Raw genomic sequence first — 27,507 nt, 5'->3', positions numbered from 1 at the left:
CTTTTTACTTGCTACAGTGGTGAAGTGTTTTTTGAGACCCAATCTTTCAACAGGCAGAACCTGATTCTTAAAATAATTTTATCTTATGCTCACCACTAGTCTTAGGAATAGAATGGCTGTTATTATATAAGTGCCCTCCTGCCTCAGCCCGGAAGCAGAGGGTTAGTTTAAGTTATACAGGAAGCAAGTAGAAATCTGTTTTTCAACCCCATCTTTCCTGTTTGGGAAACAATTTTGTTTTTGTTAAGCTAAATCCTATCCTGGGGAGTCTGTGGCTGCAGTAGATTCACCCTGGGTGATACTGTATTCAGGTAATTCTCTGTGTCCGCAGAGCAGAGATGAGTGGCAAGAGAAGAGGTGAAAATGTCAGTAGGCAGTGGGGTGTCCTGGAAAATGTCTTTTTGTATTCTTTTACCAGGCTTTTGTTCAAGTCAGGTTACTCTGGCAGTTAGAGGCGCCGCTGAGTAGAGTAGACTCCGACGATGTAGGTACGGTATGTAAAAGGGTGCTTTTGGTGGTCAAATGCTACATGCAACTAATGACTTATGAAAAATATTATCCACTTAGATTATTATCCAAATATAAATGAGTAGAAACTGAAACCGCCTTTTGCATTACCACTCAGGAACCTGGAGGAAAAAAAAAAAAACACCCTCATGAAAATATAGTGACTTAGCTCCCTGGCTTACATATGTATAGTTCACAACCGCCTCGGACAATTTCTTTCTAGTTTTGAATCAGGAAACCGTATCTTTACTGGAGTGTCAGTCTGCTTGGTTATTAGAAGCACAAATAGAACTTTTAAAGATGGTACCTCTTCGACTGCCTCCTCTGTTTTGTTAGGAGGTGGTGAGGATTTAAGTTGTCATGAGATGGACCGCCGTCTCAAAATGCTATGGTCTGGTGACACAAACATCAGAAAAAAAAATCCTTCCGTTTTTTAAACTAAAAACTCCTTTCTACTACTACTACTACATCTTTAATCTTTTTTTACAGTCCAGTCATTATTCTCCTCCTGGCATACCCTCTGACAGTTTCTCATCCCATTCTTCCTTCACCATCTCCAAGAGGATGTCCCCTTATCCTCTGCCAGGCCTCCCCACTCCCTGGGGCCTCAAGTCTCTCCAGGGTTAGGTGCATTTTCTCTCACTGAGCCCAGACCAGGCAGTCCTCTGCAGTGTATGTGTCGGGGGCCTTGGACCAGCTAGTGTTTTCTGCCTGGTTGGTGACTCAGTGTCTGAGAGATCTCTGGGGTCAAGGTTTGTTGAGATTGTTGGTCTTCCTATAGGGTTGCCCTCCTCCTCCTCCTCAACTTCTTCCAGCTAGAAAGTAATTTTCTTACAGTGCTTGAGGCTAGAGCTCTGGGATCAAGCTATGGGTGATTTCTGTCCCCCAGTGTCTTTTTTTCTGGGCTTGCCGATGGTATCTTCCCCTGGTCTCCAGCACGTCTGTTTTGACATTCCCCTTTATCATGAGGGTACTGCTCATGTTGGATTAAGTTTTTCCTCCTTAAAAATCATGTTTTAATGTCATTTTAAAAAAAATGATAGTGTCTTACAATATTGTTACACTTTGAGAAATCGGAGGTTAAAAATCAATATATGAATTTTGGGGTGTGTGGAGTAATGTAGCCAGTAAAACTTGAGACTGGTTTTTACATTGGCAGTAAATGGCTGACTAAACCAGCTCTTCTTCCCTGGGTCACTTGATGGATCACGTTACGCCTGGATTCTGTAGAAGAGTTTATGACATTTAAGACGTGTATACATTGATCAGGCTCCCAACTGTTTCCCCCAGAGTCTGAGTCCACACAGTGATGTAGACTTGTGGGGTAAATTGAGAACTTGTCTCAGTCTTTGGATTATTTTTTCCTTAAATGCATGTAAAAGAATCAAATCCTCATTTTAATCATAGTTTCTACAGGGGTTGGAATCCACATACAGATTCCAAATGCCAGACAAAAATCTTGAAGAACATTCCATTCATAAATGGAGGTTTAGTAGATTTCAGTAGCTGATAAGCATTTTTAACTCTTTGACTGGACCTACAAAATCTACAAGATAAGATCTCACAGGTTCCAAACACAGAAGCACCGAGTTGCAACTTGTGTTATTTAGCAGTTTTTAAGCTAATATAATATTTAGCTATTATGCATTAATAACTAATATAATATTTAGTTATACATTTATCTTTGAGCAGCAAAGATAAATGCATAATAACTAAATATTATATTAGCTTAAAAACTAATTGTCATGAAAATGGGACAGTTTTTACACAAACCAAATACAGCTAAGGATTTCTGCTCTGAATTCTAAAGCAGAATAGGCAGCCCCCTTCCATTCCCCCAGCCCCTTAAGTCAGACAGGGTGGTAGAGCAGCTGCTCTGTCAGAATCCACAAGGAAACCCGCACGTGTACCTGGGATAAGGATCAGTTCAGAAGAGCTGGAACTTCCCTGCTTGTGTAAGTTCTGCTGTTGCCGTCGTTTGACAACCTTTGACATAATTATTTCCACGGAGAGGAGTAAGCTATCTGGTTTTTGGCTGTGTGGCCTCTTATTTTACACAATTCCATGATTGCAGGTTTTTAAATGGAAGTAGTCTATGAGCAAAGACTTCAGAGAGCAGACGTTTGTTTGGGATTGCTTCTTGGTCAACATGGATGCTCCTGTTGTACAGGCTTTCATCCTTGAGAAGGGTTTCTTCTTTGAAATCTGTACCTTTTGGACCTGTGTCTGAACCTATCTTGGTTCTCTTCTTAAAACAAGGAAATAATTATTGTTCTGTCGAAACAGCTTATCCCCTCCCCCCAGTAACGGATTTACCTCTTGATAATTAAGAATGCCACTGGAAATGAAATAAATGTCTTAATTGTTCCAAACTTAACGTTGATAGTGCTTTTGAAAACGGCCATTTTTAACAGACTTTTAAAGGACAGTAGTTCTGTCTGCTGAAACTCGAGGGCTTTTGCTGCAGACAGAAAGTTGGTGTTGAGGCAGTTTTCCTTCTCAAATGCCAGAGGCCTTTGGTGGGGCAGGAGGTAAAGCTCTGTAAGCTGGCACCGTGCTTAATGTGGGCTCGGGGACTGATTTCTGGAAGGTCCTCTTGGAAAGCGTGAAGCAGGACAATAAGGAGACTGACATCAGCTCACTCGAAACTGACAATGGCCAAGATCAGAAAAAGTAAATTTATTGGGGAGCCCAGGACTCAAGAAGGCACCTTTACTGGTGGGGTTTTGCAGAAGTGGTTGCTTTTTCCAGCGGAAGAGTTTGTGGCGGTTGAGGTTGAAGATAAACTTTGTAAAGAGACACTGGATACGTTTCGAAACAATCTTTCCAATTCTATTAGTTGCCGATAAGGACAGGTCAAACTGCCACCTTTCCTGTCTGTCCTGACTCTCTCTGTTGTGAATTACAAGGCTAACTGAAATAAAATCTTCAGTGGTGTTTATTAGTTGAATGCTGGCCTTAAAGAAGTTGATACTTAGGTGTGTGACGGGTAGTGAATAATGCTGTTAAGAAATAACTACATTTGGGGGGGATATTTGAGATCTAAAGCAGGGAGTTACAGTTGCCATTGGACTTACTTATCAACTGTAGCCTCTTTAGAGGGGACAAAAGAACTTATTGAGAAGAGAACAGAATTTCAAATAAGCTCCATGCATTTATGAGTTTTCCCTCTTTCCCCGCAAGCAGACACACAGGAGCCACTGGTCTAACCCACAGCGCAAATGCTCTGGGGTTGTTTGCAGCAGATACCCCAGTAGAAATAGGCTTCCCATCAGATGCTGTACTTGCTAATATATAAAAACTTGATCTGTCACCATTAAAAAATGTTCTTTCCATCTTATAATAGGAGTGCTATGGCCTTTCTTTTAATTTTTAATTTTTATTTTTTATTTAATTTTTCTTTCAAGGTTTAAGCTGAACATATCAAACACTCTCCCCACCCTCCCACCCCACACATGTTCAAGCTTATTCCTTCTTGGCATACATACAGTTGGATTAATGATGTTAATAGCTTTATGCCGTGTCAGTGTTATTAATTTTACTTTATTGAGTTGTGCTAAGGGCAGGGCCGTCAATCCCCATAGATGACAGCGCCCTGGCCTTGGTCCGAAAGGAAGCCTTGTTGCATGTTCATGGGTGTTTGTCATTACAGCCAGCTAGAACTTGATTCCTGTAGGCTTCCCATCAGTTGTCAGCTAGATATTTCTCTGCATACCATTAATATTGGCAATTCCACTAATTCCTTCTGTGGCTCATTACACTGCCTAATTAACCTCCTCATTTAAAAAAAGTGTGAACAGACTGGCTATAATTCTTATTTCTGGAGGCTTCTGAACATATGACTAGGTTTTGTCTCATTTCTTCTTATTCCATATTTTAAAAAATTCTTTGCTTCCCCCCCCCCAGCACTTTGGAATGACTAAGTCTTTCATTTATACTACTTAAAATCTTCACTTAAAACTGGCTGCTCATTTTGGTGTGAGAGTATAATCGACATGCACGCAAGCTTCTACCATTCAAAGACTTCAGAACCTCAAATCATGATTTATTTTTGCTGCTGTAAAAGAGAGCAAATACTGATGTTCTTTTCTGCAGAAATGGCAGTGTCTGCCCGCAGTTGCTCTGTTTTGACACTAGGTGGCCAACACGCATCGAAACAAACAGGTTTGATCATTGCATGGTGGAGAACATTTTACAGGGAGGGGATTTTTTTATTAGCATTTAAAGAGAATTTAAACACAGGAACTTCAGGGTTTGTATTTAAGCTTTCTGGAAATAATTAAATCACACAGACCCACAGAATTAAAGGAACCAGGGAATTGGAAGGTATGGTTTCTGGTCTATATATTTTACTTAAAAAATATGTGATTATACATCCAGAGGCCATACTTTCCAGCTGAATTTATTGAGCAAATTACTTGACAATATCCATTTTATATAATTACTACAACAACAAGAAGATAAGTCTTAGTTTCCCCTCTTGATACATTTGTAAACATTACCATCTATGCAGCTTTCTTTTGAAACAGTCTCCAATGTATGTTCATTTAACTCTTTCTTCCACTTTTAGCTCCATTCTGAGGAGGAACAAGAAACTACATATTGATAGTTGTTTAGTTTTGTTTTGCTTTTGAGACAGGGTTTCTCTGTATAGCCTTGACTTTCCTGGGACTCACTGTGTAGATCAGGCTGGCTTTGAACTCACAGAGATCCATCTGTGTCTGCCTCCAGAGTATAGGAATTAAAGGTTTGCTCCACCCCACCCCCCAGGGTATTGCTAACTGACTCTCACCGTGCTTTTTAATTTCAGAATGTACATTGTTCTGCTAAATCGTTGGCTTCGTGTTAATGTGAGAATCTGTTTGCGTTTAGTGCTTATATGGGATTCCTGAGTATGTGAATGAGGTTGGGTGGTGGCAGAGTGGGTGTGTCTCTGATTCTTGTGCCTCCTCCTGGGCTCTTCTCCTTCTGTTTGTTTGTCTTGTCCAACTCTGTTGGGTTTGTTCTCCTTTTCCGTATTACATTTAATTTTATTATTATCTTTTAGAAGCCTGTTTGTTTTCTAATGAGGGACAGAAAGGAAATGGATCTGGATGGGAGGAGAGGTGGGGAGGAACTGGGAGGAGTAGAGGGAGGGGAACCACAATTATCATGTGAGGAAAAAATATTTTCAATGGAAGGAGAAAACTTATTCCAATTAATTTTGGGGAAAATGTCCTTTGTCACACATAAGTGCAGAATTTTCTTATAAGGTCTTATGACTATAAGCAATGAATAGATACCCCAGACTGTAGGAGTTTAAAATAGATCTCCAAGCTTGCATCTGCAAATAAAAGTAATATTTTCTTCCTTCCTTCCTTCCTTCCTTCCTTCCTTCCTTCCTTCCTTCCTTCCTTCCTTCCTNCCTNNCTNNCTNNCTCTCTCTCTCTCTCTCTCTCTCTCTCTCTCTCTCTCTCTTTTTCTTTCTTTAAAAAAAGATTTATATATTTATTTCATGCATGTAAGAACACTGTTGCTGTCTTCAGATTCACCAGAAGAGGGCATCAAATCTCATTACAGATGGTTGTGAGCCACCCTGTGGTTGCTGGGAATTGAACTCAGGACCTCTAGAAGAGCAGTCAGTGCTCTTAACCTCTGAGCCATCTCTCCAGCCCCCAAATAATATTTTCTAAAGCTGAAAAAAAAATAGTGAGAGTCTGTTTGCTTTATCAACCTTACATTGGTAATATGTGAATAGAAAAAGGCAAAGAATAAGTCAGAAATCGAACTGGAGAGATGTCCCAGCAGTTTGGAGCACTTGCAGCTTTGTTAGCTAAAGTATAAAGATGTACATTGCTGTGGAAGTTCCTGGATATGTCAGGTGACACAGACTCATGGGGTGTTTTGCTAAAACAGACAGTGGTGTTTTGCTGAGGCAAGACCCGTGGGAGGACATATGATGTTTGGAGAAAGTAAGAATAGTACTCAATGGACAGTGATGGTGTTGGAGTAGGTGTGTCACTGTGGGTGTGGGCTTTAAGACCTTCATCCTAGCTGCCTGGAAGCCAGTCTTCTCCTAGCAGCCTTCAGACGAAGATGTAGAACTCTCAGCTCCTCCTGCGCCATGCCTGCCTGGATGCTGCCATGTTCCTGCCTTAACGATAATGGACTGAACCTCTGAACCTGTAAGCCAGCCCCAATTAAATGTTGTCCTTATAAGAGTTTCCTTGGTCATGGTATCTGTTCACAGCAGTAAAACCCTAACTAAGATATTGGGAATATGCTTATAGCAGATATTCTTCATCTCATAAACTAAATATCAAGACAAAAAAAAAAAAAAGGTCTGAATTACCCAAGTCACTGGTTTTAGGTTAGAATGCAATGCCCTGTAAATGTTACTTATTTCCAGTATTAAAAACCTTAAAAACATTTAAAACTATACATACGCACGCACGCCTGTCTGGGGGATATGTCCATGAGCACATGCGTTTGTGGGGGGAGAGGAGGAGTTGGATTCTGTGGTGCTTGAGTTAAACGCAGATAGGCGCTGCCTGATGTGGGTTCCAGGAACTGAGCTTGGGTCCCCTGCAAGTTCACGGTGTCCTCTTCACCAGAAGGCCATCTCTCTAGACACCTTAACTCTAGTTTCACAAATCAGACTCTACTACACAATAGGTGCATTCGGATTGTGAGTTAACAGCATGGGATGCACGTAATGCCCGAGAGGCTAAGAGTTATGGAGACATGTTTTATACTGCCGGTGGAAAGTTTTAATAACAGGAATGAGCCCAGAGATGATGTTCTGGACAGACTTCCTGCCGTGACCTAAGACGAGGGCTCTGTTACCTTTAAGGGGGCATTGATGCTTCTCACGAAACACTTGATTTAATTCATTGTGCAAAATGTTAGCCTCTGCGATAGCTAGAGTGTAAACAGCCTCCCATTTCCCCTGTCCAAGGTGCTTATGCAGGTCTGCCTGTTAGAGATGGGGATTTAGCCATTTGAGCCTGGGATAGCTTTCTGACCCCTGTAGTCCAGGAACTGTGACCAACCGGATTCCAGCAGAGACTTACACAGTGACTGGCATGGAGGCTTCCCCTACAAATGCTCTTAGACACCTGAGGCCATCACAACAGCGGTAGTCATGTATCACACTGTATGCACACGTATGACATGCATGCACTGTAGCACATGTCTTCACCATTTAATTGAATGCTAGAAGGCATAGTTACTCTCAACTCTCCTTTTTTTTTTTTGTTCAGTCACTTGTTAGACAGGGAGAGAGGCGATGCATTGCTGGGTGGCTGTAGGCCTGTGAGGCAGCCCAGCTAAAACCAGACAAACTTCTTTACCTGAGACTAAGCTAAACACAGATAACCAATCCACAGAAATGTGGCCCAAATCAGTTACAGGACAATTGTGTCATCTTGGCTCTTTTGCACACCATTCTTTTTAATTAAAAAAGGTTTACTATTATTATTAACTGAATTCCATACCACTCACCTTTCATAAACTTTTATTATTATTATTATTATTATTATTAACTTTATATCCTACTTACCATCTCCCTCCAGGTCACCCCCTCCCACAATCCTTTCCCCCTTCCCTTCTTCTCTGAGTAGGTGGGGATCCCTGAGTATCCCCTACATCCTGGCACATCAAGTCTCCATGAGGTTAGGCACATCCTCTCCTTTGAGGCCAGATAGGGCAGTCCAGCTAGAAGAACATATTCCACAGACAGGCTATACAGCTTTTGGGACAGCCCTTGCTCAGAGGTGCACATCGGTTACATATGTGAGGGGAGGCCTAGGTTCAGCCCATGTATGCTCATTGGTTGGTGGTTCAGTCCCTGTGAGTCCCAAGGGTACAGGTTAGTTGATTCTGCTGGTCTTCATGTGAAGTTCCTATCCCCTTAGGGGCTGCAAGCAAAGCCACCCATCTTCTTATCTTGAAGCTGTGTCCCTGTATGTCTGATAGGCGTGTTAGGGACTCTGCTACTTATAGGGAGACTAAAAGTTACCAACATGTATGTGTGCCACTTTGGAGTGAGGCTTGTCTTCCCTTTATCTACCTGATTACGTGAAACCATTCTATAAATGTTTTAAAAATAGATCTAAAATTAAACTGGATGTGGTGGTGAATACCATTAATCCCAGCACCGAGGAGGCCTGGGCATGTGGCTCTCTGGGAGTTCAAGGCCAGCCTTGTCTATATAGGGAGACTGCTCCTCACCCCGCAAGTGGAAACATTCTCTCAGTCCCCAGAAGTTAAGTTGAGTGTAGTGGTCCATGGTAGTACGGACACTAGAGAGGCTGAGGAAGACGTCATACCTAAAGCTTGCCGGGGCTTTATCCCGGGCAACTTGGAGAGCACCATATTTTGGAAAAAAATAAGTATGGGGAACGTGGCTCAGAGATAAAGGACTTGAGAGGATGGGAATGGCTTGGGACAACGGGAACAAAGACAGGCAGGCGGAGATGAATGGGCCTTGGGCCACTCTCTTTATGAGTTCGCAGAGAACCCAAATTGTATTCATTCTCTTAAATATTATGATTCCTGGATGAACAAATGCAGGGGAACTGGAACCAGTGTTGCTTCTCTCCCCCCCCCCCNCATCACCTCCTCTGTCTTTCTCCTTCCTTCTGCTTCACACAAGGTCTCACAAAAAAAAAAAAAAAAAAAAAAAAAAAAAAAAAAAAAAAAAAAAAAAAAAAAAAAAAAAAAGTGTGTGTGTGTAACTGTTCATGGGGCCGTTTGCTGGTCGCTACTGTGTTTGTGAAACGTCCTCAGCTCCCCTCCCCTCTTCTGTCTCCCGCCCCCCCCATCCCTTTCTTCTTAGTAACGTCTCTGCAGTCTTACACATGTTTTGTTAGTGACATTTCAGAATCCCGGGCCCTGATAATTTCGCTGTCCTTGTAACTCAGGAGACAGAATGTTTTCAAGTTTGGGGACACTGCTGGGACACTCTGTGAATGAAAATGTAAAAAGCAAGGTCGACGGCTGGCTTTTGATTTGGCAGGCCTGGTTTGAATCCCTCCACCAACTCATTTCATTCACAGGCGAAATCGGTTCAGCTCATCTGTTTTATTGGATGTTGTGAGGATTTGAGATGAGGGGTTGAGATAACCTATAAACCTTCTACTAGAGACTTAAAGTGCCTCTAAAATCTCTACTATGGCCAAGGGGAATGTGCAGTGTCATATACAATACCTTAAACAACGTCTGTTCTTAAGTACACCCCACCATAAGACAGAGCCTTTCTATTCCTAGATATTTACTTATGAGAACTGAAAACATATGTTCACTGAAAGATTCCCTCCTGCTCAACTCAGAAATAACACAAGAGGTGCATGTCAAATAATGTTTAGTATTAACTAAGGAGAAATAAGGAAGTTCTAAGTTCTGACCCGTGGCTGCAGTAACAGGAATGGATCTCAGTGTAATTATGCTGATGGAAAGAAGCTGGCGGGGGGGGGGGGGGGGGAAGACACACCACATGATTTGACTTATCAGATCTGTAGTATGGGCAGCTAACTGCAGCCAGGTGTACTTCAGTAGAAGAGTTTTAAAGGCAGAGAGAAGGAAGTTTGCAACAGTAATCTTTGTTGTAAGTTCTCAGAATACAGCGAGTTGTGATGAACTTGCAGTCCAGTTAAATTAAGCATTAAAAAAAATTATTCATTTAAAAAAATGTGGTAGAGTTTGGAGGAGGCAGAAAGGTTAACCAGACGGTAGATTATCAACTCCAGGGTTCTGCTAAGGAAGATGAGTGTTCATCATTTTGATTTTTTTGTTTTGTTTTGTTCTGGAAGGAATGCAAAGTATTTTGTTTCAGAGTCCCGAGAGTCCTGATTTCCACACCTCCATCTGAAAGTTATTTGGATCTATTTGCCTGGAGATTGAACAGAGAACACAAGGTGTTAGGAGATTTCAGCATCATTAGGTGTTGGATGAGGATCTGTGGATGGGGAAGGTCTGTTTTATTTTGTAATTACACAGTTATTCCCTTTACTAACTTTTTAATGTGCTTGTAAAAGTACAGTGGATTAAATTGTAAAAAATAAGATTTAAATGTCCCACATTTTAGCAGCAGAAATAATATGATAAATTGATAGGTTTTCATGAAACCACAAAGACCCTTACGAATTAGACACTAGAAAGATGATGGGGGAAGGCCAGGGCTTTGAAGTTATGTTGAAAAGTTTTTTTTCTTATAGTGAAGAATCCAGGTTTTAATGTCATTCTTGCTTGGAATCTCTGGCTGATCAACAGACAGAAAATTACAGTAAGATTTGCAATGAAACAGTGCCAGGTTATTAAAAGAAAACAAAACCAAAAAACAAAACCTTGTCCCTCTGGGAAATGAGTTACCATGTAATTGGGATAAAATAAAAGCCTTTAATCACATGAGACACTGGTTTTTTGAAAGAGGTCATTTGAAGGTATGTTGTGCAAAATGATTGCCATGCTCCGGAGTGTCGCAAACCTACCAGGTACAATTGATTAAAATCCAAAACCCTGTATTATTTTGTTTTGGGTTCTCATTTGAAATTGCTTCAGTTACTCCCAATTAAAAAAATAAATTATTGTCTTTCTTTAAGAGTAGACTAAGTACAATGATCAAGTTAGAAAAGAATAAATAAAAATTAAAAATGAATAGAAAAATGTTTAATCATAACCTTGATACATATTTTATATTTAATACACACAAATGTCTAAGGCACACCTCCCACTAAATGACAATGTTCACAAACTCTAAACAGCAAAGTTACAGGTGTAACTAGCTTAATTGTGGCTGACGTAATAAATCTTTTTAATAAAATTCACAGGAACACTTTATTAAAATAGCCCTCCCAACTTAATTACCTGAAACCCTTTAGATAGAAAATAAGGCTAAATTACTAAGTTTGTTACCATAAAATCACCAGCCAAAACATATCCCTTAGTTCTTAGTAACAATGGTAATAAGTGGTAGTTTATAGATGGTGGAATGCTAATCTTTCAGTGACTTGGGGCTGGGGAAACACAACAACTTAGACCTGGGAAGAATTTAGCCAGCTTGAAAAATTAACCTAGTGGAACGAGAGAGGAGTCAGTTACAGACAAGATCCCTGAGTAAGCGTTCCAGAGTCGACATTTTGTCTCGTTGTGTCTTACTCATTTTTCCTACTATCTTAACCACTAGCTTAAAGGTTTTCTCATTCATAAGCACGATCAAAATGAGCTTAGTCTAAGAAGTTCTTTCTTGGGAGATCTTATGTACACCGCTTAAACTAAGACCCAATTTGGCCAAACCTTAAGGACATGACCTTCTAGGATCTGTCTCTGAAATCTCCGTAAAGTCAGGATATTCCTTTAGCAATAATATGCTATCATGGGATCGTGTAAAAAAAACTCCTTACTTTTGACTCTGTCAGAATTTGTTAGTTGTAGAAACTCAAAATTCTCTTAAGTCGGATAGTATAAGAAAATACTTTTTTATTTTTTGGAAAAAAATTATGAGTCCCGGTGACAGCCGGCAAAGCGTTCTAACCCAGATTTGCCGCTAGAGGGAGACATAGTCCAGCATTTGTAGCGTTTGCTGTCGTCTTACAATGCTTTTTCTTTTTTTTTTCTTTCTGCAGGAAGGTGGTTTGCTCTCAGCATCTGCAGCCACTGCTGACAGAATTGGGAGGGAGACGGAGGGAATCAAAGCCTCCTGGTCCAGCCGTCCCATTTTACTGCTTAACTCAGCCTGGAGTGTCAGAACCATCTCTGCCTGCCTTCTCTGTGCTTTGTATAGTGGGGCCAGTCGCTCTCAACGGCCAACCCACTGAGTGGAACAGGGGTCTAGGGTGGACCAGTCCGTTGGGGTGACTTTCTAACATTATCTCTAGTGTATTTTAACAGTACAGCGCTTGTGGTGGTTCTTAGAGAGAGACAAGCTTTGATTTATTTTATTTTTTTATTTTTTGGCTTCTTTTTCTTCTGGTGATCTGGATTTGTTTCCTCGGGCCCCTCCCCTTGTTCTGTTCTTTCTCACTCCCGCCTTTGGCGAAGTGACACAGGCGACACCTGCTCGCTTGTGCCTGCTGCTGGAACTCGCACCTCCACGGTGGTGAAGGTGCCGGCGCGCTCGTGACTTGGGGGGACAGCAGAGGGGTCCCCTCCCTTGGAGCACACGATGCCGAGAGTGGTGGCGGGTGGGCAGCGAGGAGCTCGACCGGCTGCACTTGGAGGCGCGATCGAGGGGCTGCAGCTGGCTGGGAGTTGCTGCTAAGTGGACGCGACTCGACGGCGCCCAGGTGTCCGAGAGGCCACCCGCGGGACCCGAGTGCGAGCTGCGGGAACGCAGGCGTCTCCCGGGGAGGACGCCGGCCGAGCGCACAGCCCGCGAGCCTGCTCAGAACCGCTCCACACCGCGAGCCTGCAGACCTGGGAGAGCCGGGGAACTCGAGGAGTGTGCTGGGCGGCGGAGGCTGCTCTGCTGAAGGTGAATCACCGCGTCCAATTGCCTTTCCCTAGAGAACCCGGGGGAGGGCGGGAGAGGGGGAAACGTGTGAGCGCGCGCGTTTGTGTGCAAGGGAGAGCCGACGCGGGGCGAGAGGAAAAGTCCTCGCTCGCCGCTCAAAGCAAACAAACCGGAGATGGAATAAGAGCGGCGGTGGCTGGAGCCCGCCTGGATCCTCGCAGTCGCGGGACCCGAGCGCACCGTGCGCATCGCATCGCATCGCATCGCAACGCCGGGGACAGCGGGCGACCGCGGACGCCGCCGGGGGCTGCGGAGACTTTGGCTCTCCCCCTCGGTCGACGACCCTTCCGATTACTTTGACACTGTGGGATAAAGAGCAGAGCCCAGGGACCGGCCTCGCGCGCTGCACCTTCCTCTTGCTTCGGGGAAGGGGGACCCCAGCTTGTAGGTGAAGACACTGCCGAGTCCCACTTTAGCCTTCGGAGGAGGCGGCACTCACACTCGCTCGCCCTCCGCGAACACACACCGGTGGACTTGAGGTCCCTATGCCCCTGGATGGTGCCAGCGGACCGGCATCTCGGAAGCGATGCAGGAGCGGTGAGACTGGCGTCGGCCCGCGGAAGCTACCGGACCATCGCTAGGTGCTGCCGCCACCGGGACGCCCGGCTGCAGGTAGGTGCGAGCCGCGCCTTCGGTCGGGCTTTGGGGACCACAGTGGCCGCGCGAGGTTCGCGCGCCTCCACAGCCCTCACTGGCACTGTCTCTTCCCTTGGCTATCAACTGGGCCCGGGGGCAGAAACCGGCTTGTCCCAGGAGGCCAAGATGAGGGTAGATACGGTCCCACAGCCCGTGTCCTCCAGCCCCCTACCCTCCCGGCAGAAGGTGAGGACAGGGGCGGGGAAGAGGGACACCCGGAGGGGAACAGAGCCATGGCAGGAGGCTTGGGGAGCAGGGTCCATCTTATTTCAGAAGAGGAGAGACCCAGGCGAGGACCGAAATGGGGTTCAATTGGATCCCTCACCAATCCTGGCTGGTGGGCTTCTGACACTTTTCATAAGCAGTTGGGGGTCGCAGTCAAGGGAGAAATCAGCGAGGGGTGATGGCCCAAGGGAAGGTCTCTTGTCTGGAATGCCGACTTTCTGTCCACTTCTGAGTAGTTAATTCCCAGGCCTGTGTGCAGAGGGTGGGCGTTTCCAGGAGAATATTGACTCCTCCACCTCTAACTATTTCCACAAAGAATCACGTTCATAAGTTCCGGGGCCTCACCCGCCTAAAGGTTTATTTAGCTCTGGGAACAGACTCCTTATTACCGAATAAAACAGCTTTCTGTAAAAGCTACTTCAAGGGAGCTTTTTTAAAGTATCGTTTAATAAACAGCGTTCGGGGGGGCACAGTTCGGGGGGGGCACGACTAATGGCTTGTCGTTTCTTGTTTCTACCCGGGTAGATGACTTTCACATCTTGCCAGTAGCACAGATTTTTATTTTTATTTTTTCTGCCTACTTGCTTTGCTGTCCCCTCTTCCTTCTAAGAGGCTAGGTGTCCACCAAGAGGTGTTTTCCTCAGGCGATGGATGACTGTTAGCTATTAGTCGGCAATGCCACATTTACAGAAAGCGCTTCTGCAAAGGCAAAGTTTGAGGTCTGTCACCCTATTTCTGGAGCCGCGGGCTGAGCCACCTGGCCTCCTCTGGAGGCGTCTCCATAGGCTCTCTAAGAGCCCTGGGGAGGCCAAGCTTTTCCTCCTGCTCCATATTCCACTGACTGGCCAGTGTTAAACAATTGCCTGAAGCCTTGGGAATTGAATGTGTAGTTACTACAGTGACCAGCTTCTCCCCATCCTGTGCCGGGTGAGTTCATCTCCTGCCAATGAGAGAGAGGATGAACCATCCTCCTTTTGTGATTGTGAAATCTCCCCTTGAATACCAAAGTCCTCCTTGGGTTTAAAAACAAAGAAACAAAAGCTCATCTCCATCTCAGAACCTAAGTTTTTTTTTCCCCCTATGAAGAGCACCTCTCCCCCCTCCCTCCCCCCTATCACTTGGTATCCCAGGGCCTTACTCAGGACAGGGTGAATTTCAATGACTGTGGACTGACTAGTAATTATCTGGTTCCTGTCTGCCCAGTCAGATTGCTTTGGACATCCTCCTTCCTACGGTTATCAATTAGCACCTTTAAACTGCTCTATTAGGCAAGGTAAGTTAAGACAGTTGAGTAATTAATTTAAGGTTTCCATGTGAAGTAATAGAGGAGATTACTGGCGAAGAAGAGTAAAACTACATTTGATGTTTTAAAGACTCAGAGCACAAGGATAACTGATGAGTCCTTTACCGTTTCAAAGCCGGCACCCAACCCCGTACATTTTCAATAACAGATCAGGCATGATTGTCTCTTTCCCTGATTCATGCTGTTCTGGATCTCTCGAGGCTGCTGTTTGGAGCATGACCTTCTTAGAGTCTTTATTTTTAAAAGCCATCAGTAACCACTTACAGGCCATCAGTAACCACACTGAAGCTTATTTTATTCTAATTTCCCCAATTTCCAGTGCAAACAACTGGACTGTATTATTTACGTGCTTAAGGTTTGGAGAAAGACCGTTACTGCCAACAGAGTACAGGCACGGGGAGCCTTGTAAGAGGCAAACATAGTTTTAGTGTTGCTTTATTCAAAATGGCTTTCAAAAGACTGATCAAAGTCTTGGTTATTTTCTTGCCTTTAGAAACAGTGGGTTACTGGGCTTTGCTTCCCATTTACATACAGTGCTATTTGGTGTGTGTTTCTTAAGAGGAATCAGGAAACCTTTGTGTCAAAGCAAAAGCCTACATAATGCTATAAGTTGTGGTAGAGGGGAGTGTGAGGGCTCCGAGTGAGTGTGCGCACATGTGATTCTGAATCGGAGGAATGTTAGTTACTTTAACAATGACAAACTGGAGAGAAAAGATGCTGTAGGCTTGGGTCGGCGTGGATCCACTCTTCGTGGGCACTATGTTATCTGCATTTAGTGTTTACTAACCACCAAGTTATAGAACACGATGACACGGCTATAGAGAAAGGTCTATTTTTAGACATAGCCACTTTCCCCTCTTAAAAATTTATAAAGTACTGAAACTTTTGGGGGTGATCTAACATTTTAGAGAAACTGTGTTATGTTTCATCAGAAAGATTTAGTAGTCCTGGATTTAATATCTATGACACAAGTGTTTTTGATGGCCCTCTTAACTGGCATTTTTTTCACATGGAAATGCACAAAGTACATTTTAAGGTTGATCCAGTGCCAACTGGATCTTCTGGATTGCCCTGCACAGGATGGGTAACCTGGACTCTCCAACACTCTATAGGCCCTTCTTATCATTGCCCTAAAAAAACTGGTTCTGTTCGAGCATGTTCGAGTTGAGGAGCCATTGTAAACTAATGGGCATTTACTAATAAGGTTTATAATGGTGCCCCGAAGGAGGAGCTTTCCCAAGTGACGTTGGGTTACTTGTGCCGTATTTGAAAAGCTGAAGCAATCCGAGTGCCCCTCCTGTTCATTCTGCAGTACTTCCTTAGAGATGCCTCCTTAGGTAGCGTTATTCTGCGGCTGTTTTGTTCACTGGAAATTCAAGTACATGACATGACTTGACCACGTCATGTCACGCAGTTTTGTTTCCTGTGGTGAAAAGGATACACGGTGGTAATCTGCCTCAATCTATGGTTCTGGGCACATTTACAAATGCAATCCACCAATCTGTTATGAGTAGGGCTTCATCAAAACAGACAGAAGATGTTCATTAATGCCAACGGCTGCTAGTTATGAAGGCCACGACAGCCAAATCGACATCATTTCTGGGCCCCTGGCTCGCCCAGCGTTTCACAGGATGTGGCTTACTTCTGAGTCACTGGGTTTGGGATGACTCAGGATAGGACTCAGAATTTGCCATTTTGTTGGGGGAATTCTTTGGAACTCTATCTGAACATATTGAGCTATTTAAACATCTCATTGATAAAGAGGAGATGGGCTTACAGGTTACCAGCAGTCTTCTTATGGGGTTTGGAGTGTGGTCTGAAGTGGGTTAGAGACAGGCAGGAGTAGCAAACACTCCTGGAAGTTTGCTTCTGCTTTACAGTCATCAGGGGACCCTGACATGTTACATAGTTCCCTGACATGTTACATAGTTTCCTGACATGTTACATAGTTTCCTGACATGTTACATAGTTTCCTTAAGGTCTGACTATATTCATTCAGAGTAGTGTTTCAGTTCTCCTCATGGAGTAAAGTTGCTCAGTTTTGTCTTCTGCTTCAGTTTCTTATAAAATCTTTAAGAGAAATGACTGTGCTTATTAGAATAGGAAAAAAGTAGAATTTAAATATATTTCCTGTGCCTTATGTTTCTGTACAATCCCTATATATGCAAATGTTTTCATGGAATGCAGGCAATATATTGATTTTCTGTTAAAGGAGGTGAGACAACTTTATTAAAGGTCTTTATTTTTTGATATCTAGGTTTCCCACTAATTCATATGACTTGACCTATAGCACAACTGCATTTATGGTTTAACAAGATAATTTATAGATGAGTTTTACACTTTGACCCATTGTTAAAAGTAACACATATACTTTTCTTTTCTTTTTTTTTTGAGATACTTTTATTGACAAACTTAAAATATAAAAGTCAGTTTTTCACTTTGTGTAGGGACGTCTTAGGAAGTGTTGTTTGACAGCCTCATGAGAATTCCAACACATTTTTAAGCATAGGCCATATCTGCATATTACTTTTTAAGCACGTTTCTCCACAGTCCCATCGTAAATCTTCTTAATCACATTGAAGCATATTGCTGCTATTAATAGATGGCAGTTACAAATCGGCTACAGATATCACACTCAAAGCTTGTGTTCAATTTCTAAAACTCACCCATTCTCAATGAGGATATCATGTGCATTTGTTGGATCTCCTTGAATAGCCTGCAACAGGCTATTCACCGACTCAGTGTCCATTTGGCAATTGATTGGCATTGCTGTCAGAAGATACAGAACTTAGTTTGACAGAAAATCAGATGAATAGTGGGGACACAAGCTCAAAGGATCTGGTTTGTTCACCATGATCCCTCTGAGGCAAGGGATATATAATTAAGGAATCAAATCAGAGTATCCTTGCCTATATTGTATCACTTCCTCCAGTCTCCTACATTACTCCATAGCAGCTGTAATTGTTTTATGATTTTCCCTGAATTGCCAGTTAGCAAAGGTGCATTTCCCTTTCCCCTACCATCAGTACATCTAGTCATTCAATTAAAGTTATATTTCTATTACTTTCTCTATGCAGTAGATTGTGGAAACTCCTTACCAAGAATCTCAATAATGCAACAATGTTGCATTCTAGCAATGACTATGACCCCAAGGCTAGTACACGGTAAAATGGCAACAAGCAGCCAGACACGACTCCTTCTCAAAATGGGGACAACCAGCCAGACAGGTCTCCTTTGCTCTTAATCATGAGCTTTGCAGAACAAAACCCACACACAGGAAACACTTAGAGTTCTGGTAGCCCTTGATGAGAAAGCTTGTTTCACTAAATATTTTCACATTTATGCATTTCCCCCCCACCCCACAAACTTGTCAGTGTATAATTGCTTGCATGTGAAAGGGCAACTGTGTTACCCTTTAAAGGCCATGCAAAGATCCTAAACCTTCCGGTTTGCAGTGTCAGTTGCCTATGGCCTCAGCTTGCTGCACAGGGAGTTTACTGTTGAGTTTAATTAATACTCCAGGACAACACTTTGCTTTCTTTGGTGAATCAGGCTTCTCTTTGTGAACAAATAAACTGACATATCCATAGTGGATGCTAGGTGGAAGGTTCGGGCACAGTAGATTTGTGTTCTAGAACTTTCAAGTCACAATGGGCTGGGCTGTGAGGAGACAGATTCTTTCTAGAGCAAACAAAAAACCCTGTAATCTAAAATTATCCTCTCTATGTGTCAATGCTTCCCTGGTATTTCATTTATGGCGTAGCACTTTGTCTTCTTTAAACTGTGTGTGTGTGTGTGTGTGTGTGTGTGTGTGTGTGTGTGTGTGTTTGGGAAAGTACAATGAAAACTGTACTTAAATATTCAGTAAGTAAATATGCTTGCTCCCTTCTAGCGTTCATACTTCATGTACACTCGCTCTATTATGAAAAAGATCATCTAGTAAGAAAAGCAAGGCGGGTTATATGCCCCGATTTGTTTTGTCCTGGATTTATAGTTTTTGTCTTTGTGTACTGGACATGCAACCAGAAAAGCTCTGTGTCATGTGCGTGCGTGTGTGTGTGTGTGTGTGTGTGTGTGTTAGAATCTAACTAGCAACATGTGAGCTGTGTGACAACAGAATACGTTCTAGAAAATATTCTTTTTCTAGAGTATTTTCCTTGAAAGGGGAATCCTCAGACAAGTTTTGCTGAAACAATAGAGCATTGTCTTGTAATGGAATAATTGTGTGACTGTTCCTGTCAGGTGAGAATCAGAAGTGCTCAATTCAAACTATTGGAGGAAAATAACACACATACTTTACTATACTATAATATAATTGATAGAGTGTATAATATATGATATAATTCATATATATTCTGTGCTAACTCATGGATAGTCCCATACCCACAGAAGCACAACGTAGTATGATCTTATTTAAGGGAGAAGTGCCTGAATGTTATTTCTGGTTCTACCTTGTTATTGACATATGGTGAATAGCCACTCATATCTGTTGGCATCGGAGAGTTCAGATTCCCTCTGAGAAATTGCCAGTGGACATTGTGACAGTGATAGGGTCAAACTTTGTTTGTGCTGTCTTGTCCTTCAGAAGTTCGAGTTAAATTGAGTGAAAAAGCTGCAACTTTAGTTCCTTTTTCATGGTGTATTTGGAGGAGGAAGCAGGCAGTATTTCTAGATTTCAGTGAGGCAATCCAGAGATCAACGGGGGGGGGGGGGGGGAAGGGAAAGGCTTCGGAGCGTCTTAAGCTAGATAACAGAAGCCCGATTTGGAGAACTTGCGTTTAATGAACAAATTTAACTTAGGTAGCTTAGGGATGGGGTGGGGAAGGTTAGCTCTTAGAATGTTATGTGGCAATAGTTTCCTGCTAGCCTACATATATACTATTCGTACAAATAATTCCCTTATGAAACTCTTTGGACCCATAATTGGTGAGTTCATAAATTTATGCCTAGAACTGGGTCAAATTTTAGACTTTGCTATTTTTAAGGCCTAGTTGGGCCTCACATCATTTGCTAGGTGGTGAACATCCGTTAGCTTGTTGTTTTGTTTTGCTTAGGAGATGACGTATGTAGATATTATAAAACTTGTGTGTGTGGGGTGGCAAGGATGCTGGAGATTGTTTATGTAGCTCAAAGAATAGGTGGTGGTGGGGGTCATAAGAGTATCGCCTTCTTGTTTCAGTTCTTCAGCAACATCTCTCTTAGGTTGAGTTTGCAAGACAATTCAAGTTGTTGATGATGATAATGATGACGACAGTGGTGGTGGTGGCTAAAGACAATAGACGTGGGACCATAACATTGAATCAGGTTAAATCTCATGAGTTGGTTTGTCTAAGTGTCTTAGTCTTCTGGTGCACTCTTTATGTAACATCAATTGTGATAGGCAGTGGGTCTCAGGCTTGTAACATCATGTCTTCATCTACTGCTTGTTTTCACTGCCATTCACATAAAGGGGTTTGGTTTGATCAACCCAAGTAGAAGTAGGTTAACAAATAAATCTTCATATGTTATATAATCATTAGATACATTTATTCAAAAGTTGTAAATTAAAAAAATGTAATAACCCCGAGAAAAGTCCGTTTATTATATATGTAACCCTGCCAGTCGGTTTTGCTGTAACAAAAATACCATAGACCAAGAGGCTTATATGCAAACGTTTATTTTTGATAGGTCCAGAAGCTGAGGTTTCAAAAGCAGAGGGCCAGCAGACCTGTCTGGTGAAGGTCTGTTTTCTTTTTTTTTGGGGGGGGGGGGTTCGAGACAGGGTTTCTCTGTGTAGTGCTGGCTGTCCTGGAACTCACTTTGTAGACCAGGCTGGCCTCGAGCTCAGAAATCTGCCTGCCTCTGCCTCATGAGTTCTGGTATTAAAGGTGTGCGCCACCACACCCGGCTGAAGGTCTGATTTCTGGTGAAAACAGTCACCTTCTTGGAGGAGGGGAGAGGGGAAGAGAAAGGGCGGTGGAAGACCACCACTGTAAATTGCACCTCCATTATAGGGGATACTTTATTCATGGGGGCTCCATTCTTCTGACTTAATTAGCTAACAAACTCCACCTCCAAATACCACAGTGAGGATTCAGGCTTTATTATATGATTGTTTTTCTGGGGCCACAGACATTTATGATATGAATTGCAAGCATTGCCTGTGTTATTGCTTTATCTCAACAAGAGACAAAAAAGGCAATACACTGTTCTGTGCCTGCATTTGCTGGTCATTCTTATTTTTAATTGTGAAGAACAGACCTGAAAAGAACTAATTAAAATAGTCAAAATGTCTGAGTCAGGGTGAACGGGGAAGGAAAAATAGCATCCTGTTATGTAAAAGGAAGAATCTCCGTGCTGTTAGTGCCCACAGCTCACAAAGTCCACCGGCCAAAGGAGTCACTCCCAGAGCCGGCCCCCTTCTTGCCTTGCACACGTTGAGTGCCTTTGGATCAGAGATATGGCGTGGCTTCGACCTTCTCTGAGGGGATGCAAATTCAAATGCCTAAGAGAGTGAGGCTAGGAAGATGAACGAGTGAAAGAGACTGAGGGGAAGATGACAAAATGGCAGAGACCTTAGGGAATTGTGGAGAGGCTGGCCAACATCTAACTGGAGATCTGGCACTGACGGGCTGCCATGATGGAGCAGAGTCTTTTGACTTGTAGAGTAGAACTTAGATGTGAAGGACTCTCTCCAATGTGAAGGTTCCAGAGTTATTAAACTGTGACAATGAATTCAGATTTGAAACCACTTCTTAGTCAAGAGCTGCATCTCTAGGCTGTCTGTGTGTGAAGGGTCATGAGCGTGTCGTCAGGATATATGGACATGACAGGTTAGGGAGATATGTCCTGACTCTTGTGTCATCTCCAGCCATGACTCTCAGCTCTACCTGTGGACTGTGGTTGGCAGTGACAGGACCAGCAGGAGGGGCAGAATGAGAAAGATGAGTGACTCCGTGTGGTTCCAGTATTTAGTTTGATTTCTTCATATATTTGATGCTGAACTCACTCTGAAGTTGGTGCCCTGGTGACAGGGCGAGACAGGGCAGGTGGTCCTCCATTTTGTAGTCTTGCTGAGGCCATTTCTGGTTTAACTTGAATTTAATCTCCTCAGCAGAGAATCCCATGGAAAACTACCCAACTCTCTTCTAGGAACCCCACGTCAACATGCCATGGTTACCTTACAACTTAGTTTCCGTTAAACTAATTGCTTGCTCAGAACGCGGGAGTTGGAGGTGGGGGTGTAGAGAGGGAACTGAGCCCTCCCCCCAGCTCATCTTAGCTTCTGTTAAATTGCTTGCCCATCATCCCCTGCATCTGTGGAGCTAGCTGCCAGGACGTGGTTTCTGCCTTCAACAACCCAGTACTCTGGACACTTGATGTTGTATTTAGGACCCGAATACCTGAGCGTAGCCCCAGCAGGATAGAATTGAAAGACTTTCAATTGGCTACAAACTGTGTCTGAGTGAGCATCTCTGGTGGGCTCCCCGTCCAACCTCTTAAGAGTCTCCAGAGGTGTACTAGATATACAGGAGTTTGTACATGTCCCAAACACTGATGCGCGGTTTTAGTTCTGTGATATGTTCTGCCTTAGCTCATTGCCCCTTAAACTTCTCTGTGTGGACACAAGTCTCGCGGAGGAATTTCCCTAAGCCGTGCATCCTGAAACAGGGCCGCAGGACCTCTATTTCCAACAACGTCTCAGGCAAGGATCACACTGTTAATTGGTGGCATCTAATTTAGGTGGTGAGGCTTTAGAGCGTATTTATCATGGACCGTCGTCATCCCAGGCACTGAGAAAATAGGACTGCAGCTCTCATCTCCTTGACAGCCTCCTCCCACCCTGGTCAGCAGGACGAACCTGATGACTCAGCACTTTGCTCGGAACCGATGTGAGAGCAGAATTAATAAGTGTCTAGATTCTTTCTAGCTTTCTATTCAGAAAACACACTACTGCCTCAAAACGCAAGCTGGAAATGGTCAGTTTTCACCCACGGATGATTTCTTACAGTTTGAAAAAAAGAAGTTTATTTATCCCATAACCAAATCATTATGTTAAATATAGATATATTCTACCCTAAAAGAAGAACTTTAGAGTTTTAGATCATGTTGGGGGATTTCAAGCATCACTGCCAACTTCTAATTTAATGCTTAGTTGTCAAGATTTGGCCACAGTGTCTAGGTTCTGGTTCTGCTTGGATAACTCTGTGAGGAGGTGAGGACTTGAAGAGACTGGTTTTCATTGTGTGCTCTCTTGGCTGCTGCCCGAAAGTGACCATCTCTTTGTAAACAGTGCTTTCGGTGGAATGTGGTAGCTCACATCTGTCATTCCATTCCTAGAGAGTGGCCGCGGCAGAAGAGGCTAGGGTAATGTAAGGATGGCCTGGGCTGCCGGGTCCCATTCTTGTCTCAAACACTGAGCAAACACCAGCTCCCCTCCTCCTTCCCGACAAGTAGCCCTGCTTTGCCATGTTTTAAAGAACCTCCCTTAAGTGGCTTCTTTAGGATGAAAAACAAAATACTTCACAATTTAATGACTTTGAATTTTTTTCTTAAGCCAGATATGCTAATGCCAGAAAGTACCACAGCTCCCAAGCTTGACTCTGGTCTAATGTGGACGTAGGTCTCATGTCACAAGCTTAGATCACTTGGTATAGCCATTTTGTCATCTATCTTATCAGGACTCTGGGAATTGTTTTGGTTCTATATGGCGACACACCGATCATAAGCTGATACCAGATTTAGATATGCCAGCCTAAGTGCGTAGAACAATTTGTTCTGTGCTATATGATTAATACAGTGTTCAGCATCTATAAGTTAAGTGTTATTCACTTCCTCCTTCTAAGGGTTTGTAAGGCTCTAATGTGTAGAAATAGCTCTGTTTACAGCTGAGCAATGGGTGGATTCACAGTGCCGAGTCCACTGAACTGTAGCTTTAGGGCAAGCATGTTTACAGCTTATTTCTTCGATTTCCAGGGTTTAGAATGGCGTTTGGTACATAATAGATAATAAACTCAGTGGGAGGTTGACTGCTACTACTGCTACTACATATTGATTAGGGTATAGCTTTTGAACACCTCCTTCATGTATGAGGGAGTATTTGGGTAATAACTTTCATTTATTTGAGAGTACACGTGTGTGTATGTGTGTGTATGAACATGTGTATGCATGTGAATGAATGTTTGTGCTTTCTATGTCTAAGTTGACCTTAAAAATGTTACTTCCATGGGCTGGAGAGGCTGCTCAGTGATTAAGAGCGTTGACTGTTCTTCATGAGGTCCTGAGTTCAATTCCCAGCGACCACATGGTGGCTCACAACCATCTGTAACGAGATCCAATGCCCTCTTCTGGTGTGTCTGAAGCAGGGTACTCATGTAAATAAAAAGTAAATAAATAAATCTTTTGAAAAAATGTTATTTTTAAATTTTAAAGTTGGATAGGAAAGGCTGGGAGCGTGGAGAGTGTGGGAAGGAAAGGCCCGAGGCTGCTTAAAAATACTCAAAATACACAATTCTCAAAGAAAATAAAATATTAGAAAATGTACCTATAAGTAAAAGATATTTATTTGTATATAAAGGGTAATGGAGAAAGAGAAAGTAAGCACACAGACCCCAAATTCCATTCTTTATATAGTTTAGTACAGCCTGGAGCGTCAGAGATGGCATATGCTTGTGATCCTGCTGTTATATAAATTAAAAACATTGAACAGCATTTGTCAATGCCAAATTTAAGTGTTGTTTAGCCATATATGGAGCGCATTTTGATTGATTTTGCCACTAATTTGACTCATCACTCATTAGGGAGTTTAACCCCTCTTGTCCTCATCTATAGAGTTTTCATGAATCAGGTACTCTGTTTTTAAGCGTTGGTAATAAATTCTCACTGCAATACCACTGCTCTTGGTTTCAGTGATGCTGGAACATTTTGTTGTTATAATTCTGAATTCTATTTACTACAGACAATATGCTTTCAGATATTTATCGATTTTGTGTTAGCCATTCTAGGTTAAATAAAGCCTTTAAGTGCCAGCTGCTATAGAAAATTCCAAAAAAAAAAAAAATTAACACAGCCTATATTTGATTGTTAAGAAAAGTAGTATAGTTATTTAAAGTCTAAAAGGTCAATTATTTACATAATAAAATTTAAAGCTGAATATTTTTTAGTTTTGTTTAAAGGCACGCTTTATTACTATGTGCTATGACATCTTCATTCCTTGGAGTATAAAATGTATTTTGTGGACTTCAGTGGTCATAATGGCAGACTTTAAACTGAATGAACCTTTCTCTCTTCCTGCATTATCTAAAAACATTGAAATTTATATCGTTAAATTTAAGATAATGAAGTTATGTGGAACTTACTGAAAAAAACATCTATCTGTTTTTCTTTCTTGACTCAGTCCTGATAAGATATTATTGATAATCTCAGAATGATTTTTAAAATGAATTAATAGAGTTTACTGTTTATAGGTGAATTTTATCTCAGAGCAGAGTCTGTTGCCCTCCTGGGAAGACTGAATGAGCAGTCCCCTGGCCTGCTACCATTTCCTCGTAGCTGATTACACACAGTGTTTAAGTACACCCCAGAGCTCATGGCTAGTATATGGTATAGTAGATTTCACTTTGTATATTGTGAAATCAACACCAGGTTTGGAAGGGCATGACAAGGAAGAGGTATGAGGTGGGAGGCCAGATGGAGGGAGACCCAGGAGGAAGGTTGGGGTCACGGGGAAAGCTGTTGCAACTAGCATTGTTATACAAAGGAAAGAACTAACCATCCCTCCAGAGTAAGAATCTAGACTCAGAATAAATTTATTGTAAAATAACAACCAAAGCTAGACCGAAGGGGAGAGATGTGTGTCCATCTACCGAGTCAAAGTAGGCTTCCTCCTCTCTCCTGGGTAGAATTATCTTCCGGAGTAAGAAGTCTCTATGAAGGCCTTTACCAAACTGAAGGTCAGAAATAACGGGCCCTACTTCTGACCCTGCACCAGACAGTTGTCAGCTCTTAGGGAGTCACCAAACGGTCTCTGTCCAATGAGACAGCTGGATGTAACGCTGCTTAGACACCACCTCACTTGAGTGCCTGTGCTTCTATTCTGTGCTTGAACAGATCTTGACCACTGTCCTGGCTGACTCCCCGCATTGTGAAGCTAATTTTGTAGAGCAGCTTCTATTTTAGCGGAGGTATCGTTTTGAACATGTTTTTTGGTGGCACAGTGTGTTGTCCAACACCTGTATAAGTGTCATGATCAAATCAAACTAATAAGCAGACCCATTAATTCCTTTTATAATTCTTCTGTGGTAGAGATCTGAAACATGCTTTCTTGTAGCCCTCCTGAAACACACATTAAAAAGATAAAAAACAAACAACCGCAGAAACTCTACCATACCATAGAATAGCAGAGCTTACTCCTATCTAATGCCTACAAGTTTTCAGATAGTTTTTTTTTTTTAAATCCCATTGTTTTCCTCTCTCCTTTTGAGACCCTAAAGGCAGACAGTTGAATCTTCCAGTATTGTCTTTGTAGATAAACTCTTCCACAGTCTTCTCCATCTTTTCTTAACAATGTTGGTAATTTTAAAAATCAGACTTTTTATTGTTATTTTAACAGGCACATAATCACACAGATCTATGAGTATCTGAGATATTTTGATATGAGCACACATTATATAATCACCGAATCAGCGCAATTATATATTCATGTTAAGTACTTATCATTTGTAGTGAGAATATTTAAAACTTCCCCCTTTCTAGCTATTTTGCAATATCTGGAACTTAGTGCTAAGAGAGCTCCCCATTCTCTGAAACTGGACACGGAAGCTGCTTATGTGGCTGGAACGTGTTATGGCCAATCACTCCCTACCTCCCTCCTCTCTGCTCCTACCCTTCCTGGTCTCTGGTAGCCACTCTTCCTTCTCTAAGGCCAGTGGTCCTTTTTTTTTTTTTTTTTTTTTTTTTTTTTTAAATTGGATATTTTATTTATTCACATTTCAAATGTTATCCCCTTTCCTGGTTTTCCCTCTGGAACCCCTTTATGCCATCCCCCTCCCCTGCTTCTATGAGGGTGCTCGCCTACCCTTCCTCCTCACCCACTCTTGCCTCCCTGTCCTGGCATCCCCTACACTGAGGCATCGAGTCTTCCCAGGACCAAGAGCCTCTCCTCCCATTGATGTCTGGCAAGAGGCTAGCAGTTTTTTTTGTTTTTTTTTTTTTTTTTTTTACATTTTGAAACAGACAGGAAAAGTTTATTCTTCATACTGCAAAGGAATGGGTTAGACAGCAACAAGAGTTCAACTTTTAGGATAAGGTAATGAACTATGGAGAGACATCGTTTTGGAAGAGTCTTTCTTTGACTACAGTGAGCTAT

The 27,507-nt window shown here is 42.6% G+C and overlaps 1 protein-coding gene across 2 annotated transcripts in view; it reads left to right on the top strand.

Annotated features, from left to right (window-relative positions):
* Window positions 1-12,162: 12,162 nt before the first annotated feature.
* Window positions 12,163-27,507, top strand: part of Tafa2 (TAFA chemokine like family member 2) — a 465,253-nt gene continuing 449,908 nt past the window's right edge. For both annotated transcript variants that reach the window (XR_003844525.1, XM_021204972.2), the window contains exon 1: window positions 12,163-13,609. The gene's annotated coding sequence lies outside the window, so the exon portion shown is untranslated. The remainder of the gene's footprint in view (window positions 13,610-27,507) is intronic.

This window comes from Mus pahari, chromosome 9 (assembly GCF_900095145.1).
Source record: "Mus pahari chromosome 9, PAHARI_EIJ_v1.1, whole genome shotgun sequence".
Taxonomy (NCBI): Eukaryota; Metazoa; Chordata; class Mammalia; order Rodentia; family Muridae; genus Mus; species Mus pahari.
This window is presented reverse-complemented; position numbering and strand designations above follow the sequence as displayed.